Below are 16,826 nucleotides of genomic sequence, written 5' to 3' on the forward strand. Positions count from 1 at the left end.
TCCCATATCAAGAAACTAAGTCAGTTAGCTTGATGATCTCATCTATACACTACAATCAAACATACATGTGCGAGCGCACACACACACACACACACACACACACAAATATATGTACATTATATGAACATTTTTATATACTATAATGACACTTTATCTTAAACATTAAAGTTTTTCTTTTACGCACAGGTAAAAACAGTCTAACAGCATTATTTTCTACTTGTCATGAAACAAGTGCACCTTCAACTAAAAAACCTGAGCTCAATTTTTGTCAGTAGTAACTGCTTTACAGAACATAATTCCAGTTTCGATAGAAAAACAGCTTACCGGCATTTGTAATATACAAACAAAATTTGCAATCTCACCCAGATGTATAAATGTGCCCGGCACCTGAACCATAAAGAAGTCAATTAATAATGGATGAATATATTAAAGAAATTGGTCATTGCTCTGGATAATACTATTAGGTTAAGTATGATGTGTGCATTTATAGAAACTTTTCTGCTACAAACTACACTGTTAGTAAAGCAAGACCCAAACCTATCACTTTAGCTAATTCCAAACAAAGCTATTCTGTGTACACTGCAGTAGCACATAGTTAAAAAAAAACTACTCACTGCCTCTTTTTCACAAATATTGAAACACCTCAATGCTCTATGAAAAACAGCAAAGTTATTGCACCACCAGAAACACACAGTACAATATCTAACTTCATTTCAGTAGAGCATGAGACTTAATCTCAGGGTGAAAGGCACCAATTATAAAAGGAATTAAACACTCTAACTAGTCCAAATAAAAGACACACAATCCAGGTACTTTATTTACAAGTCATAAGCCTAATTGGGCAGGTTTACAGCTATACTAACCTATTTCCATGCCATAATGTCCCTTGTTACTTGCTGTTTTTCCAGGCCATATGCTCAGGGTCCATCTCCTCACATGGTGGTTTCCTCCTCCCTTGGTCTCCTCTCTTGTTCCCCATTCTCCTCTCTCTTGAGACCCTCCACTACATCCTCAATCTCACCTTTCTTCTTCTATTGCCTAATCACAGACTCTATCCATTTTTGATGAGTTAAACTAAGAAGCAAAGTTTACAAAGCATCACTTGGGGTACTTGAGGATCTGTTCCTCAGGGCTTCGGGGTCTTGGGAGCCAGTATGTAGGGAGCATTTAAATACAAGCAGCACCACACCAACCCCACCAATAAATTTTCCTTATCTGACCAATAACCATCAACATCTTTACCTAATACACAGCCCATACAGATATTTTCAGATCCTAGCACCCATAGCTATGGCTTCTGGTAAAATGTAAGTACGTTTCACATACTTACAAACTCAACACAAAGTAAGCAGATTATCCAGTGTTTCCACAACAGTCCACTATTTAATCTGCAAGAATTTAAGTGTCATCAATAAGAATCCAACAGAAAATGCCACTAAACAAAGACAACAGCCATGATATATTATATTCCAAAGTTACAACCATGAATTAAGCTTTAAAAGGAAGTTACATAACCTTTATATTTTAAGAACTTTTAAAATAAGAGTCTCACTTGGAAATTATGCAAAATTCATCTTTGACTACTGAGTGTGGGCCATGCACCCCCACTGCCGTGGCCTGAGAGGCAACACCATAGTGTTCCTCTAGCTGACCTGTTCCACAGTGCAGCAGAGTGCATGGGTCTCTCCACAAGCAGAGTGAGCTACTCTATCTGAGATTCATGGAAATGCAAGGATACACGGTCCTCACTGGAGGGCAAACTAGAGAAGCACATGGAGAAAAGAAGTGGATGAATAGTTGGAGAAATCAGAGACCAAGACACAAAATTGTGAAAGAGTAATCACTGAGAGTCAGAATGTGACTAATAGAATTTAAATTGTTGCTCTTGTAGAATGAAAAGTAAAGTTGCTAACAGGGTAGAAAACATCTGCATCCTGGGAATCCAGGAAGGGTTTGTAAAAGGCCCCAAACATGTGCAGAGATTAAATAGGTCTAAACGGAATCATCAAAGAGATGATTCAGGAAACAGCACACAAAGGAAGTCACAGATGGATCAAATGCTCTGGTTACATTGATCTAATTTCTTAGTATAAGGAACAAGAAATCAGTTTCCAAAAAACACAAAAGACGCTTCATCTAACAATACAAGTCAATATTAGACCTGATTTTTATAGAGCTAATGTGTAGAAGTCAAAGATACTAACTTCTAAAATGACTCTTTGTACATTTAATTTTTGTGCGATGTCTAATAATGACTCAGAGAATGTGATATTGGAAAAAAGTAGAAGAAAGGCATTGGAAAAGGAGTTTTAGGCACAGGTTTGGCTGTAAATTTAGTAAAAGACAATCTAGTCATTTTATATCTATCATATACTTTTACAGGCTCCAAATGGGTCAAAGACCTTAAGATACAAACATGAATGTCATAAAGTTAAAACAAGAATATAGTATCAAAGTATTATGACCACTTTTTTAAAGGAAAGGAATATTTCATTTTGTGGAACTTAAACATTTCCTCTAATATTTGACTTCCGGTGGCCGATCCAAAAGAAATGAAAAAGATATGAATTATAAAAGGATGTTAAATATTTTAAAAATCCAGTGGCTAATAAGATGCAGCTAATTAAGTAAGCAAAGAAAATATTCTGCTGCAAAACCATGCTTGGCCAGCCAGTGATGGAAAGCAAGACAAAAGAAGATTAGTTTCCTGCTATTTTCAAAAAACAAGCACCGGGAAGGGGCGGCACAGGTCTCCCTGGTTGCTGCCGCTGCAGAGAGCCCCTGGGCAGCACCCCACGAGCGAACCTGAGCCTCGGGACCACAGGTAAGACCAAACTTTCTGCTGCAAGAAAGCTGCCTGGTGAGCTTGGGACACGGAAGCAGAATTTCTCTAGGAGGCACGGTCTGTGTTTACCGGAAGTCCCACACCCGCGGATCCCGGCCCGCAGCAGCTCTCTGCTCCCAGACCCGGTGAGAGAGAGACCCAACCGCCTGGTCAGGTGGGCACTCCTGAGGCTGCAGAGCGGAAGAGACCACCAACACTGCTCACCCCTGCCCACATCCCTGGCCCAAGAGGAAACTGTATAAGGCCTCTGGGCTCCCGTGGGGGAGGGCCCAGGAGCGGCAGGACCCCTGCCTGAGACACCACCGGACCCTGAGGGAAGCAGACCAGATAAACAGTTCTCTGCACCCAAATCCCGTGGGAGGGAGAGCTAAACCTTCAGAGAGGCAGACAAGCCTGGGAAAGCAGAAGAGACTGCTCTCTGCACACACATCTCGGACGCCAGAGGAAAAAGCCAAAGACCATCTGGAACCCTGGTGCACTGAAGCTCCCGGAAGGGGCGGCACAGGTCATCCTGGTTGCTGCTGCTGCAGAGAGCCTGTGGGCAGCACCCCACGAGCGAACTTGAGCCTCGGGACCACAGGTAAGACCAAATTTTCTGCTGCAAGAAAGCTGCCTGGTGAACTCAAGACACAGCCCCACAGGAGCAGCTGAAGACCTGTAGAGAGGAAAAACTACACGCCCGAAAGCAGAACACTCTGTCCCCATAACTGACTGAAAGAGAGGAAAACAGGTCTACAGCACTCCTGACACACAGGCTTATAGGACAGTCTAGCCACTGTCAGAAATAGCAGAACAAAGTAACACTAGAGATAATCTGATGGCGAGAGGCAAGCGCAGGAACCCAAGCAACAGAAACCAAGACTACATGGCACCATCGGAGCCCAATTCTCCCATCAAAACAAACATGGAATATCCAAACACACCAGAAAAGGAAGATCTAGTTTCAAAATCATTTTTGATCATGATGCTGGAAGACTTCAAGAAAGACGTGAAGAACTCCCTTAGAGAACAAGTAGAAGCCTACAGAGAGGAATCGCAAAAATGCCTGAAAGAATAACAGGAAAACATAAATAAACAAGTAGAAACCCATAGAGAGGAGACACAAAAATCCCTGAAAGAATTCCAGGAAAACACAATCAAACAGTTGAAGGAATTAAAAATGGAAATAGAAGCAATCAAGAGAGAACACATGGAAACAACCCTGGATATAGAAAACCAAAAGAAGAGACAAGGAGCTGTAGATACAAGCTTCACCAACAGAATACAAGAGATGGAAGAGAGAATCTCAGGAGCAGAAGATTCCATAGAAATCATTGACTCAACTGTCAAAGATAATGTAAAGCGGAAAAAACTACTGGTCCAAAACATACAGGAAATCCAGGACTCAATGAGAAGATCAAACCTAAGGATAATAGGTATAGAAGAGAGTGAAGACTCCCAACTCAAAGGACCAGTAAATATCTTCAACAAAATCATAGAAGAAAACTTCCCTAACCTAAAAAAAGAGATACCCATAGACATACAAGAAGCCTACAGAACTCCAAACAGATTGGACCAGAAAAGAAACACCTCCCGTCACATAATTGTCAAAACACCAAACGCACAAAATAAAGAAAGAATATTAAAAGCAGTAAGGGAAAAAGGTCAAGTAACATATAAAGGGAGACCTATCAGAATCACACCAGACTTCTCGCCAGAAACTATGAAGGCCAGAAGATCCTGGACTGATGTCATACCGACCCTAAGAGAACACAAATGCCAGCCCAGGTTACTGTATCCAGCAAAACTCTCAATTAACATTGATGGAGAAACCAAGATATTCCATGACAAAACCAAATTTACACAATATCTTTCTACAAATCCAGCACTACAGAGGATAATAAATGGTAAAGCCCAACATAAGGAGGCAAGCTATACCCTAGAAGAAGCAAGAAACTAATCGTCTTGGCAACAAAACAAAGAGAATGAAAGCACACAAACATAACCTCACATCCAAATATGAATATAACGGGAAGCAATAATCACTATTCCTTAATATCTCTCAATATCAAAGGCCTCAACTCCCTAATAAAAAGACATAGATTAACAAACTGGATACGCAACGAGGACCCTGCATTCTGCTGCCTACAGGAAACACACCTCAGAGGCAAAGACAGACACTACCTCAGAGTGAAAGGCTGGAAAACAAATTTCCAAGCAAATGGTCAGAAGAAGCAAGCTGGAGTAGCCATTCTAATACCAAATAAAATCAATTTCCAACTAAAAGTCATCAAAAAAGATAAGGAAGGACACTTCATATTCATCAAAGGAAAAATCCACCAAGATGAACTCTCAATCCTAAATATCTATGCCCCAAATACAAGGGCACCTACATACGTAAAAGAAACCTTACTAAAGCTCAAAACACACATTGCACCTCACACAATAATAGTGGGAGATTTCAACACCCCACTCTCATCAATGGACAGATCATGGAAACAGAAATTAAACAGTGATGTCGACAGACTAAGAGAAGTCATGAGCCAAATGGACTTAACGGATATTTATAGAACATTCTATCCTAAAGCAAAAGGATATACCTTCTTCTCAGCTCCTCATGGTGCTTTCTCCAAAATTGACCATATAATTGGTCAAAAAACGGGCCTCAACAGGTACAGAAAGATAGAAATAATCCCATGCGTGCTATCGGACCACCACGGCCTAAAAGTGGTCTTCAATAACAATAAGGGAAGAATGCCCACATATATGTGGAAATTGAACAATGCTCTACTCTATGATAACCTGGTCAAGGAAGAAATAAAGAAAGAAATTAAAAACTTTTTAGAATTTAATGAAAATGAAGGTACAACATACCCAAACTTATGGGACACAATGAAAGCTGTGCTAAGAGGAAAACTCATAGCGCTGAGTGCCTGCAGAAAGAAACAGGAAAGAGCATATGTCAGCAGCTTGACAGCACACCTAAAAGCTCTAGAACAAAAAGAAGCAAATACACCCAGGAGGAGTAGAAGGCAGGAAATAATCAAACTCAGAGCTGAAATCAACCAAGTAGAAACAAAAAGGACCATAGAAAGAATCAACAGAACCAAAAGTTGGTTCTTTGAGAAAATCAACAAGATAGATAAACCCTTAGCCAGACTAACGAGAGGACACAGAGAGTGCGTCCAAATTAACAAAATCAGAAATGAAAAGGGAGACATAACTACAGATTCAGAGGAAATTCAAAAAATCATCAGATCTTACTATAAAAACCTATATTCAACAAAACTTGAAAATCTTCAGGAAATGGACAATTTCCTAGACAGATACCAGGTATCGAAGTTAAATCAGGAACAGATAAACCAGTTAAACAACCCCATAACTCCTAAGGAAATAGAAGCAGTCATTAAAGGTCTCCCAACCAAAAAGAGCCCAGGTCCAGATGGGTTTAGTGCAGAATTCTATCAAACCTTCATAGAAGACCTCATACCAATATTATCCAAACTATTCCACAAAATTGAAACAGATGGAGCCCTACCGAATTCCTTCTACGAATCTACAATTACTCTTATACCTAAACCACACAAAGACACAACAAAGAAAGAGAACTTCAGACCAATTTCCCTTATGAATATCGACGCAAAAATACTCAATAAAATTCTGGCAAACCGAATTCAAGAGCACATCAAAACAATCATCCACCATGATCAAGTAGGCTTCATCCCAGGCATGCAGGGATGGTTTAATATACGGAAAACCATCAACGTGATCCATTATATAAACAAACTGAAAGAACAGAACCACATGAACATTTCATTAGATGCTGAGAAAGCATTTGACAAAATTCAACACCCCTTCATGATAAAAGTCCTGGAAAGAATAGGAATTCAAGGCCCATACCTAAACATAGTAAAAGCCATATACAGCAAACCAGTTGCTAACATTAAACTAAATGGAGAGAAACTTGAAGCAATCCCACTAAAATCAGGGACTAGACAAGGCTGCCCACTCTCTCCCTACTTATTCAATATAGTTCTTGAAGTTCTAGCCAGAGCAATCAGACAACAAAAGGAGATCAAAGGGATACAGATCGGAAAAGAAGAGGTCAAAATATCACTATTTGCAGATGATATGATAGTATATTTAAGTGATCCCAAAAGTTCCACCAGAGAACTACTAAAGCTGATAAACAACTTCAGCAAAGTGGCTGGGTATAAAATTAACTCAAATAAATCAGTTGCCTTCCTCTATACAAAAGAGAAACAAGCCGAGAAAGAAATTAGGGAAACGACACCCTTCATAATAGACCCAAATAATATAAAGTACCTCGGTGTGACTTTAACCAAGCAAGTAAAAGATCTGTACAATAAGAACTTCAAGTCACTGAAGAAAGAAATTGAAGAAGACCTCAGAAGATGGAAAGATCTCCCATGCTCATGGATTGGCAGGATGAATATAGTAAAAATGGCCATTTTACCAAAAGCAATCTACAGATTCAATGCAATCCCCATCAAAATACCAATCCAATTCTTCAAAGAGTTAGACAGAACAATTTGCAAATTCATCTGGAATAACAAAAAACCCAGGATAGCTAAAGCTATCCTCAACAATAAAAGGACTTCAGGGGGAATCACTATCCCTGAACTCAAGCAGTATTACAGAGCAACAGTGATAAAAACTGCATGGTATTGGTACAGAGACAGACAGATAGACCAATGGAATAGAATTGAAGACCCAGAAATGAACCCACACACCTATGGTCACTTGATTTTTGACAAAGGAGCCAAAACCATACAATGGAAAAAAGATAGCATTTTCAGCAAATGGTGCTGGTTCAACTGGAGGGCAACATGTAGAAGAATGCAGATCGATCCATGCTTATCACCCTGTACAAAGCTTAAGTCGAAGTGGATCAAGGACCTCCACATCAAACCAGACACACTCAAACTAATAGAAGAAAAACTAGGGAAGCATCTGGAACACATGGGCACTGGAAAAAATTTCCTGAACAAAACACCAATGGCTTATGCTCTAAGATCAAGAATTGACAAATGGGATCTCATAAAACTGCAAAGCTTCTGTAAGGCAAAGGACACTGTGGTTAGGACAAAACGGCAACCAACAGATTGGGAAAAGATCTTTACCAACCCTACAACAGATAGAGGCCTTATATCCAAAATATACAAAGAACTCAAGAAGTTAGACCGCAGGGAAACAAATAACCCTATTAAAAAATGGGGTTCAGAGCTAAACAAAGAATTCACAGCTGAGGAATGCCGAATGGCTGAGAAACACCTAAAGAAATGTTCAACATCTTTAGTCATAAGGGAAATGCAAATCAAAACAACCCTGAGATTTCACCTCACACCAGTGCGATTGGCTAAGATCAAAAACTCAGGTGACAGCAGATGCTGGCGAGGTTGTGGAGAAAGAGGAACACTCCTCCATTGTTGGTGGGATTGCAGACTGGTAAAACCATTCTGGAAATCAGTCTGGAGGTTCCTCAGAAAATTGGACATTGAACTGCCTGAGGATCCAGCTATACCTCTCTTGGGCATATACCCAAAAGATGCCTCAACATATAAAAGAGACACGTGCTCCACTATGTTCATCGCAGCCTTATTTATAATAGCCAGAAAATGGAAAGAACCCAGATGCCCTTCAACAGAGGAATGGATACAGAAAATGTGGTACATCTACACAATGGAATACTACTCAGCTATCAAAAACAACGAGTTTATGAAATTCGTAGGCAAATGGTTGGAACTGGAAAATATCATCCTGAGTGAACTAACCCAATCACAGAAAGACATACATGGTATGCACTCATTGATAAGTGGCTATTAGCCCAAATGCTTGAATTACCCTAGATCCCTAGAACAAACGAAACTCAAGACGGATGATCAAAATGTGAATGCTTCACTCCTTCTTTAAATGAGGAAAAAGAATACCCTTGGCAGGGAAGGGAGAGGCAAAGATTAAAACAGAGACTGAAGGAACACCCATTCAGAGCCTGTCCCACATTTGGCCCATACATATACAGCCACCCAATTGGACTAGATGGATGAAGCAAAGAAGTGCAGACCGACAGGAGCCGGATGTAGATCGCTCCTGAGAGACACAGCCAGAATACAGCAAATACAGAGGCGAATGCCAGCAGCAAACCACTGAACTGAGAATAGGTCCCCTATTGAAGGAATCAGAGAAAGAACTGGAAGAGCTTGAAGGGGCTCGAGACCCCAAAAGTACAACAATGCCAAGCAACCAGAGCTTCCAGGGACTAAGCCACTACCTAAAGACTATACATGGACTGACCCTGGACTCTGACCCCATAGGTAGCAATGAATATCCTAGTAAGAGCACCAGTGGAAGGGGAAGCCCTGGGTCCTGCTAAGACTGAACCCCCAGTGAACTAGTCTATGGGGGGAGGGCGGCAATGGTGGGAGGGTTGGGAGGGGAACACCCATAAGGAAGGGGAGGGATGAGGGGGATGTTTGCCTGGAAACCGGGAAAGGGAATAACACTCGAAATGTATATAAGAAATACTCAAGTTAATAAAAAAAAAAAAAAATTAAAAAAAAAAAAACAAAAAAACAAAAAAAAAAAAAAAAAAAAAAAAAACAAAAAACAAGCACCTACCCAGGTCAAAATCTAGATGCAGACTACTAAAACAAGCAGCTGACTTGGAGTCTACCCACCAGACTGAGCAACAGAGGAACTTAGAAACACCAACAAACATGCACAACAGTTTTTTTTTCCCTCATTTTGACAGATGTTCACTAAGTATTTTCTTAGTGTTCAGCATGGGACACGTACTGTGTACTTCCTTCAGTTACACATCCCTTGCTTTCTAGAACTTAAATTTCTATCTATTTAATAATACGAAGTAGGAAATTCAGAAAGAAAAAGCAACATGGTACACAAGTATGCTGAAGAAACTGACCACAAGCAATCAAACAAAGACTCAACAAGCTCAGGAAGTTATCCCAAGATCTACTGACACAAATCACTAATCTCAATATTTTCTGAAAACATTTAACAGCTAATAAGAGCCCTAGAAAACTTGAAAAACTGATACACATATAAATTATAAATATGTGTCTACAATCACCCTTCCTGGTGGACCGTGTAAGCAGATGATGGCAACCAAGAAAGACTAATTCCAGAAAAGAAATCCAGATGGCCAGATTCTGTTTTTCCTCAACAGGGTCGTTTCTAAAATAACCATTGTTTTTTTTAAATCTGACAAAACAGGAAACAGAAGTAACTGGGATAAAACCAAAATCTAGATCCTTTCTACTCTGCTATATGTCTTTCTTCTTGTTAATGTGTTTCTAAAACAATGATTTTTTTTTAATATTTGTGGTTTTATAATTTATTCTACAAGGAAACCAATGGGAAAGACTTGCCAATTTCTTTGGAACTGTAATGCAGGGTAGTAAAACAAATGAAGATCTTGTGATTGTAAAGAGACTAATTTTCCAACAGAGTTACGGAAATATTTTTTCTAAGAAACCAGCTCAGTCAAATGAGGCATTTAGACTCTGGTTACCATAGTGGTTGTGTCTTTCCTTGAGCTGGGGTTACCTGCTCTGTAGCCTTCCCTTGAAAGTTCTGTTCTCTTGGTGTCATCTCCTGAAAGCCGAGATTAGGTACCACGGTGTCTGCTTTTAAGTTCTAAAAAATACTGAAGAACCTAAACTTTAGTGTCTGCATGGTGACATAAGCCACATCGCTAATAGCTCATCTAGTTAATATGAAAAAATCATGCTTTCACTCCCAACCTAAATTGGGATTGAGTTCCAGGTGAACATCATCCTCCAGTTCCAGTAACCAAATCTATACACTGGTCATTGCTCAGATTTCGATTTTGTTTCGATTCATGTTGTCACTTGTAGAAGTTTGAACCCGGTTATTCCTCCAAGCCCCATGCTCCCAGAAATAAGACAGAGACTCAAAATATATTAACAAATACCTTGGCCATAGAGCTAGACTCTTCTCTGACAAATTCTAACCCACTTACTCAAATCTACATTCCGCCATGTGGCTCATTACCTGTGCTCAGGAACCACGAGTCTGTCTGGTCACATTTTCCAGGACAAATCTCTCCAACCTGGCTCTATCCCAGAATTCTTTCTGCCTCCTGGATGTCCCACCTTCTATTCTACCCTTTCCTATAGGCCATAATTTTTTTTAACTGAAAGGTGATATATCCATACAAATACACAAGATACTCTCTCTACAGTCACTAGCATTCTTAAAGCCTTCAAAGAGCTAATTATTCCAATTCTACTTTTACTTCTAATGCACCAACACCAACACCAACATTCAGAGACCATCCATGGGAGGACTATTGCTTTAAAGAACTTATGTGCACCGACTTTTCCTTTCAGTTTATTCTGGTAATAATGCCACTCCAGCTGGGTGTTAGTATCAAGATGAAAAGGTGTTCTATTTACACCAGCCTGGCCGGGAACTCATAGAAGTTCACCTGCTAGGATTAAAAGCTTGCTCCACCAAACATGGCTTTGATGAACTGACTCAATCTAACAGCAGCAGAGTCAGTTTTCTGTGGCCTTTGATTTCTTACAATGAAAAACAGGCAACTCGGATACCAGGTTCAGATTGTAGGAGAAGAAAATGAGACAAAAAACTACAATCAGACTTTTGTAATTCTGGTATAAGTAATTATAAATAGATTTTGAGAGCAGGTTGCTCAGAACAAAGAAACATATAACACACAAGCTCTCCTGCCTCACTACATAAGCCAGACAAAAGAACAATAGACCAGAAGGTAAGTGTCCCTAGCCTAAAATCAATTCCTTTACATTCAAAAAAATCCCTTTCAGAGCTGAGTCAAAACTATCCAGAACAAAATAAAGCCTTGTTGGGAATCTAGAATTTTCTAGTATTTTCACATAAGAGAAAAACTGACTTTCAAATGAAACTGCAAATGTAGCTATCTTGTCCAGAAAGAACTAAAGAAAAATGCTAAATAAATGCTTCTAATACTAGTAAGTAGTACACACATAAACCTGAAATTTCATTTGCAAAGCAGACTGCCCAGTTGACTCAACTCAATGATACAGAATTATCCAAAACCCAGAAGTTAGTATGTTTACCTACATTAAGGGAGGAGTTATTTGAACAGAAGAGAAAGTCTGAAGACACAGTATAGCAGCAAATTCCCCTTAATGTGCAATAAAAAGATATAGAAAATATCCAGAAACTCTCATCTATGTGAGATAACGGAGTCCTCAATTTAAGATACTCTTCTCTGTATATTTCAACGTACACTAAAGCAGTACTATTCTAATTTTCCTATACCTGTGATAATAAAGGGTAGCCAATTTGAACAAATGAATAAATTTAATTGAGAAAGAACAAAATACTTTCCAAAGAATATATTGTTATCATTTCAGATACACACACAGACACACAGACACACAGACACTCACTCTCTCTCTCTCTCTCTCATGTGTCAATTTTTTTAAACAAACAAGAATACAGATCTTTAAGATCTGTTATACTTCCTACACCCAGGAGACAAAGAAGAAACAGTATCAACATGCCTTCCAGAGCTCTGATGTCTGGGTGCCCTCAATACTGACATATTGCCTAAACGGAAAAAAAGAGCATTCAAACCCAAACTAATTCTTCTCATTAAAAACATAGTCAATTTTTAAAAATCACATTTAAGAAAAATGTTAACATAATGTAGGATATATTATGGACTGTACACCACCTTAATAGATGAATTTCCTTTTCTTCAGTTTTCTGAATGTTAAGTCACTTCTTACAATAGTACAGCATTATTTCCTATTCTACCTTCTAACCTTCTTCCTTTAAGATTATAATTTTATAAGATAAATCTGATTATACAATTTAGTTATGTGTAGTTTCACCTATTTAGCTTTGATAACCTCCATTCTGCACAACTCTACAAATTTTATTTAATGAAACAATTACAATGGCTACTACTACCCAATGTTGTTGATAAGTAATAAAACACAAGAGGTTTACAAGGAGTTAGATTAATTCTCACAACACTATAGGGAAAAATTACTATCACCCACAACTTTTATATCAGTAATATAAGTTCAACAGCTGCTGAGTGCCCAAATTGGAACTTATTTCCAGTCAGTCTGGTTTCCAAGCTCTTAAATTATTATACTTGTTGTTATTAAAATCTCGTTGTAATAAAATACCCACCACACACATCCAAATAGAGCACACAAAACTAACACAGTTCCACTTGGTGAAATTTAATGGGAGAACAAGACAAGGGAAAGGGGCAAGAGAAAGAAGAGAAACGAATGAAGAGAAAAGAGAGCATGAAGGCAGAAGGAGTCTGCCTTTCATTTGGAATATGACATAACTACTCCCATGTGGAATTGGGATTTGGACCAAAGGAATACTGGGAAAGTAGGGCTCTTGCCATGTCAACAGTTACCAAATGATGTCGCTGCTCAAGGCAATTCCTGATACCAACAATACTGCTGTTATAATTCGACATATTTCAAAAAGTAGTTCACAAAAAAACAAAGTCTATATACACAAGGAATTGTTCTTTCACCATTAGCTGTTACTAGTTCTGCCGCATGACTGTTATATTTATAGAGATGAAAGTAAATATTATCTAATAAGGAAAATTACTGACTTAGAATAACCAGAGATTGTTAATAAGAATTATTATAACCCAACTATTAGGATAACACTACGTTATAATAATATTACTTCTAATAATCCCCCTGGTGATCCAAAATATGATAGTACAGGTCCTAAAACTGCCACCCATTTCTCCTTGTCTCAAACTCTGGGCGAATTTTTCGTGCACTGTGACAGCCAATTCTGTGAAAAACTGACTCATAAAAGGGCAGTGAAAGAAGAACACAGACTGGAGACAATTTAAAAAAAGTCTATTCAGTCCCATAAAAAGGACACCTGCCTGGTAAGATAAAGGAGAGAGCAAGCAGTGAAGATCCAGGTAAATATATTTAAAATGCAAGTTATACCAGCCCTCAAGAAACACCGAGAAGTCAACAAAATGATCTGAGTATTAAAAGGAAAAAAGAAAACAAACAAACAAAAAACCCCAAAAACCCCAAACCACTCTTTCTCTTCAACAAGGTGGCCAAGTAGCAGATACCAACATGCAGATCTTCATGAAGACCCTAATGGGCAAGACCATTACTCTTGAGATTGAGCCCAGTGACACCATCAATAATGATCCAAGACAAGGAAGGCATCCCACCGACCAGCAGAGCTGATATTTGCTGGCAAACATTTGGAGGATGGCCACACTCTGTCCAACTACAACATCCAGAAAGAGTCCACCTTGCACCTGGTGCTGTGTCTGCACAGTGGCATCATTGAGTCATCCCTTTGTCACCTTGTCCAGAATTACAATTGTGACAAGATGATCTGCCACAAGTGCTACTCATGCCTGCACACAGTGTAGTCAACTGCTACAAGAAGTTCGGCCACTCCAACAACCTGAGCCCCAAAGAAGAAGGTCAAATAAGACTGGGGCCATACCTGGCCTGTGACCCTGTGACCAAATAAAATCCATTGACAGGGGCAAAAAAGAGAGAGAGAGAGAGAGAGGGAGAGAGAGAGAGAGAGGGAGAAAGAGAATGACAAATAAAAATATCAAGCTGGGCACAGGACTTAAACCCTAGCATTAAGAGACAGAGGGCAGGCACATCTCTGTAAGTCTGAAGGCAGCCTGGTCTACAAGGTGAGTTCCAGGACAGCCAGGGCTATACAGAAAACCCTGACTGTAAAACAAAACAAAATTCTGACAATTAGCTTTTCTTTGTAAAACCATTATGACTCTTTAGCATATCCAACAAAAATTCATGTATTGGTGGCAAGAAAATACACTGTTAACTATGAATACTCTACGCTGGTATAGAACACCAGACAAACCCACATTTGGAAAACAGCTGTGTAAGAAATATAGTAAGAAACACATTTAAACAACTAACATTATTGGATTTTGTACTAAAAACTGAGATCTTACGAGTAAACTGTAGTGGTTTGGCTTGATGCTGCTTGTATATTATTGTTCATATTGGTTCCTCAAGAGGGGTTGCCCCCACCCCACAAGCAGAGCATCATGTACTTAGGTGATGCTATGTGAACCTTCTCTCCACTTTAATAGGTCAATAAAAGGTTAGAGCCTATGATTGGGTACTGAATAGGAAAGGTGGGACTGGAGGCTCAGGAGGGGGTGGCAGGTAGAAGGAGAAAAAGAATGAAGGAAGAGGAGAGAAGGAAGCCACTATGCACCAGAATCATGTGGCTGGGAGCAACCAGAAATAATAAGGAGTCTTAGAATTGGGAAATATGTTAGTATTGTATTAGATAAGCCCAATGTAGGCATATAACTTATAATTAAAATATTTAGATTGTGTGTCTTTTACATGGGCTATTAGGGTTGGAAATTTTAGTAACAAATTGACAAACCCATGTCTGGCTTAGAACCGAAGTAACCCGATACGGAAATCCACCCCCATCCACTCATTATTAACAACTAGGGCTTCACTCTAAAGCTGCTTCAGGGTGGAAATTAAGCATGAATCTAAAGGGTGTACAGAGAGCTAACTGAGAGGCTCCCTGCCCAAGCCCCAAGCAAACCTAGGCAACCAGAGGTAGAACAACAGTCCTGAGCTGGGACACAAGGTGGCGCCAATGCCACAACATAGTTGGGGTTCCCTGAGTGTGAGAGAAAAAAAAGGACAGGAAGTCAAGATTGCCTGAGATGAGACCTTCACAACTGAAAATTAGCAACTGAAAACACAGCAGGTATCTTTCCAAAGCTTTCTCACAGATAACAATGGGCTGATCTAGGCATCTCTCTCCCAAGTCAACCTTCCCATGCACACTTTGATTTCCAACATCCCTCCACTTCTAAACAGGGCACAGGACACAGGTAGCAAGACCAGCTCTCTCAACTGCTTACACTACAGGCTGTGTAAGATCAATACACAGGCTGAAGGCTATACAGGACCCTAAAGGGCTCAAAACACAAAAGCCAAGGGTCTTTGTACAGTCAGCCCCTCCCTACTAGTGAAAGAATCTGAAAGGACCTTAATGTCCTAAAACAAACACCAGAAGGAAACAAAGATAAGAGAAACTTCAGACCAAATATAAGAATTAAAATAGTACCACTGCACTCTTTTCCTGCTTGGTTTTTTCCCACATAAGGTGCTATAGAGAATTGAGGAGTTTCTTAAGTAGTGAATATAAGAAGCAGTGATTTTGTTTTTAACATTCTTCGCTTCTCAGAGTATATATGACCAAAGTCTTAGAAATTAAATTTGCCAAGGTATGTTGAAGAAAATTTTTGCATTTTCTTTTTTTTTTTTTTTGATTTTTTTTTTTTATTAACTTGAGTATTTCTTATATACATTTCGAGTGTTATTCCCTTTCCCGGTTTCCGGGCAAACATCCCCCTCCCCCTCCCCTTCCTTATGGGTGTTCCCCTCCCAACCCTCCCACCATTGCCGCCCTCCCCCCATAGACTAGTTCACTGGGGGTTCAGTCTTAGCAGGACCCAGGGCTTCCCCTTCCACTGGTGCTCTTACTAGGATATTCATTGCTACCTATGGGGTCAGAGTCCAGGGTCAGTCCATGTATAGTCTTTAGGTAGTGGCTTAGTCCCTGGAAGCTCTGGTTGCTTGGCATTGTTGTACTTTTGGAGTCTCGAGCCCCTTCAAGCTCTTCCAGTTCTTTCTCTGATTCCTTCAATAGGGGACCTATTCTCAGTTCAGTGGTTTGCTGCTGGCATTCGCCTCTATATTTGCTGTATTCTGGCTGTGTCTCTCAGGAGCGATCTACATCCGGCTCCTGTCGGTCTGCACTTCTTTGCTTCATCCATCTTGTCTAATTGGGTGGCTGTATATGTATGGGCCACATGTGGGGCAGGCTCTGAATGGGTGTTCCTTCAGTCTCTGTTTAATCTTTGCCTCTCCCTTCCCTGCCAAGAGTATTCTTT

At 39.7% G+C, this 16,826-nt stretch overlaps 1 pseudogene; it reads left to right on the top strand.

The window, feature by feature from the left end:
- LOC148006206 (polyubiquitin-C-like) overlaps positions 1–14,389 on the top strand; it is a 1,402,189-nt pseudogene extending 1,387,800 nt beyond the window's left edge.
- The last annotated feature ends 2,437 nt before the right edge of the window (positions 14,390–16,826 follow it).

The sequence above is a fragment of the Rattus norvegicus genome, chromosome 4 (assembly GCF_021556685.1).
Source record: "Rattus norvegicus strain SHRSP/BbbUtx chromosome 4, alternate assembly SHRSP_T2T, whole genome shotgun sequence".
NCBI classification, from domain to species: Eukaryota; Metazoa; Chordata; class Mammalia; order Rodentia; family Muridae; genus Rattus; species Rattus norvegicus.